Consider the following 3310-nt stretch of genomic DNA (forward strand, 5'->3'; position numbering starts at 1 on the left):
GAGTGCTATTTCTGTATTATTTCATAGTGATACTGTAACCTTACAAGACGACACCCACATCGTCAAATCTGAAAGAGCCATGGATTTGCAAAATATTAATTATTGCTGCTAATAATATTTGCAGTTCCATCAGGTGAAACAAAACGTAGCAATACCTTATGACCATCTGCGCTGCATCATTACAATTCTACACATTACTGAGTGCTATTTCTGTATTATTTCATAGTGATACTGTAACCTTACAAGATGGCACCCGCATTGTCAAATCTGAAAGAGCCATGGATTTGCAAAATATTAATTATTGCTGCTAATAATATTTGCAGTTCCACTAGGTGAAACAAAACGTAGCAATACCTTATGACCATCTGTGCTGCATCATTACAATTCTACACATTACTGAGTGCTATTTGTGTATTATTTCATAGTGATACTGTAACCTTACAAGACGGCACCCACATCGTCAAATCTGAATGAGCCATGGATTTGCAAAATATTAATTATTGCTGCTAATAATATTTGCAGTTCCACCAGGTGAAACAAAACGTAGCAATACCTTATGACCATCTGTGCTGCATCATTACAATTCTACACATTACTGAGTGCTATTTCTGTATTATTTCATAGTGATACTGTAACCTTACAAGACGACACCCACATCGTCAAATCTGAAAGAGCCATGGATTTGCAAAATATTAATTATTGCTGCTAATAATATTTGCAGTTCCACCAGGTGAAACAAAACGTAGCAATACCTTATGACCATCTGTGCTGCATCATTACAATTCTACACATTACTGAGTGCTATTTCTGTATTATTTCATAGTGATACTGTAACCTTACAAGACGGCACCCACATCGTCAAATCTGAAAGAGCCATGGATTTGCAAAATATTAATTATTGCTGCTAATAATATTTGCAGTTCCACCAGGTGAAACAAAATGTAGCAATACCTTATGACCATCTGTGCTGCATCATTACAATTCTACACATTACTGCGAGCTATTTCTGTATTATTTCATAGTGATACTGTAACCTTACAAGACGGCACCCACATCGTCAAATCTGAAAGAGCCATGGATTTGCAAAATATTAATTATTGCTGCTAATAATATTTGCAGTTCCACCAGGTGAAACAAAACGTAGCAATACCATATGACCATCTGTGCTGCATCATTACAATTCTACACATTACTGAGTGCTATTTCTGTATTATTTCATAGTGATACTGTAACCTTACAAGACGACACCCACATCGTCAAATCTGAAAGAGCCATGGATTTGCAAAATATCAATTATTGCTGCTAATAATATTTGCAGTTCCACCAGGTGAAACAAAACGTAGCAATACCTTATGACCATCTGTGCTGCATCGTTACAATTCTACACATTACTGAGTGCTATTTCTGTATTATTTCATAGTGATACTGAAACCAAATCCTGGGAAGATGAAGATAAAAGAAACACAAAAAAGAAAAGTGTTAATCTCTAAAGAATTTATAAAAAAATTTTAAGATTGAAGGTAGTGGGACAAAACTAAATTCTATTAGGCATTTAATTTCCGATGCTCCGTTTCTGCCAATTTTTCCGTGAATATGATGAAGGTTAATGACAATAATGATATACATACATACATATATATATATATATGCTTTTTTTTTCTTATTTCAAAACTAAATCCTGGGAGGATATGGGGAAAAAAAAAAAAAAAAAAAAAAATCAAACAAAATGAAGTTCACCTCAGCAGGATTAAAAAGTCGGAAAAATTTGAGGGGGGTTGGGGAGTTAGTCAAAACTAAATACTATTACATACTTAGTTTCTGACACTCTGTAACTGCCACTTCTCCATGAAGATGATGATGATGATGATGATTATGAAAGTGATAAATATATATATATATATATATATATATATATATATATATATATATATATCCTTCTCTCTCTCTTTCGGAGAGGCACTGAGCAGCTATACGCACACATACACACACGGCAGTAACTTCCACCTACCGAATTCAATTACAAAGCTTCGGTCGACTCGGGGCTATAGTGGGACTGAACCCGAAACCATATAGCTAGATATATACATATATATATATATATATTCTTAAAAATATACCTATACTCACAAAAAAAAACCCCAATACACATGCATGCACACATCCTCTCACACAGATTTTCTGTATGATCAATCGAGTATAATAATAATAATAATAATAATAATAATAATATAATAATAATAATAATCATCATAGGGAGTACAGTACGCAAGACTTCTTACCGAAATCTCTCAATCAGGAAGAGGGTGGTGGATGGGGGGGAAAGTGAAAAAGGTAAGAACAAAAAAAAAAACAATAAAAAATATATATGCATCATGCCAGAAAAATTTCTCTCCTTCATCCGCCCAAGCAACCTCAAAAGAAGGAGCAGGAGAGAAACCAATAAGACCAATGTTGAAGATGAAGATGAGGGTTTTTTTTTTTTTCTGGGGGTTTTTGTTTGTTTTATCAGGCACAAAACCAATTTTAAAAAGATGGGATGGGCAAGGATTGGATTGATTGGCTGTTATGTTATAATATTATATCTTATATATATATATATATATATTTTTATTTATTTTTTTTTTTGTGAATCAAACCATGTGACGATGAAGATGAGGATGATGATGATGACGACGATGATGATGATGATGATGATGATGATAGAAACCAAATTAACACTGACAGGATTTGAACTCAAAACAGTTTAGTTATGCCATGAACGATATAGCTTTTAAGAGAAATCGCACCCAGTTGAATACCCAACCAGACTGCACACCAACTTCTAACACGCCAATAATGGTGATGAAGATGACAATAATAATAATAATAATAATAATAATGATGATAATAATAATAATAGTGACAATGATAATAATTATATCTTTCAGAAAAACAATGATTAACAAAATTGTGTCTAGCATAAGAGGCAGAAGGCCACAGTTTTTGTATTTTTCTTTTGAATATTTTCGTAAGGGGAAGGAAAAACAGTCAATAATATATATATATATATATATGTATATATATACATATATAAACATACACATATATATATATATGTATATAACTCCTTCCCTCTCTCTCCACCCTGCCAAGTGCCCGAGTGTTGGTTTGTCCGCCGCCGCCGCCGGTCAGTTGGGGTCGCTTTTTTTTTTTTTTTATCAATCAAGCAACACGTCCTCCGACCACCCGCCTCTGCACCTCCGTCCCTTGGAAAAGGGACGAACAGCAGCACAAACCAACAAACAACCCAGCAGGATTTTAACCTCGAACC

At 34.1% G+C, this 3310-nt stretch overlaps 1 long non-coding RNA gene across 3 annotated transcripts in view; it reads right to left on the reverse strand.

Annotated features, from left to right (window-relative positions):
• Positions 1 to 1988, reverse strand: part of LOC118768533 — a 3126-nt gene extending 1138 nt beyond the window's left edge. Inside the window, exon 1 of one of the 3 annotated variants that reach the window (XR_005004356.1) lies at positions 1350 to 1988. This is a non-coding gene — a long non-coding RNA (uncharacterized LOC118768533). Of the gene's footprint in view, positions 1 to 238; positions 1152 to 1349 lie in introns of those variants that run through there. The other 2 variants (XR_005004355.1, XR_005004357.1) reach the window with 2 other exon arrangements.
• Positions 1989 to 3310: the final 1322 nt, after the last annotated feature.

The sequence above is a fragment of the Octopus sinensis genome, linkage group LG30, assembly GCF_006345805.1.
Source record: "Octopus sinensis linkage group LG30, ASM634580v1, whole genome shotgun sequence".
NCBI lineage: Eukaryota > Metazoa > Mollusca > Cephalopoda > Octopoda > Octopodidae > Octopus > Octopus sinensis.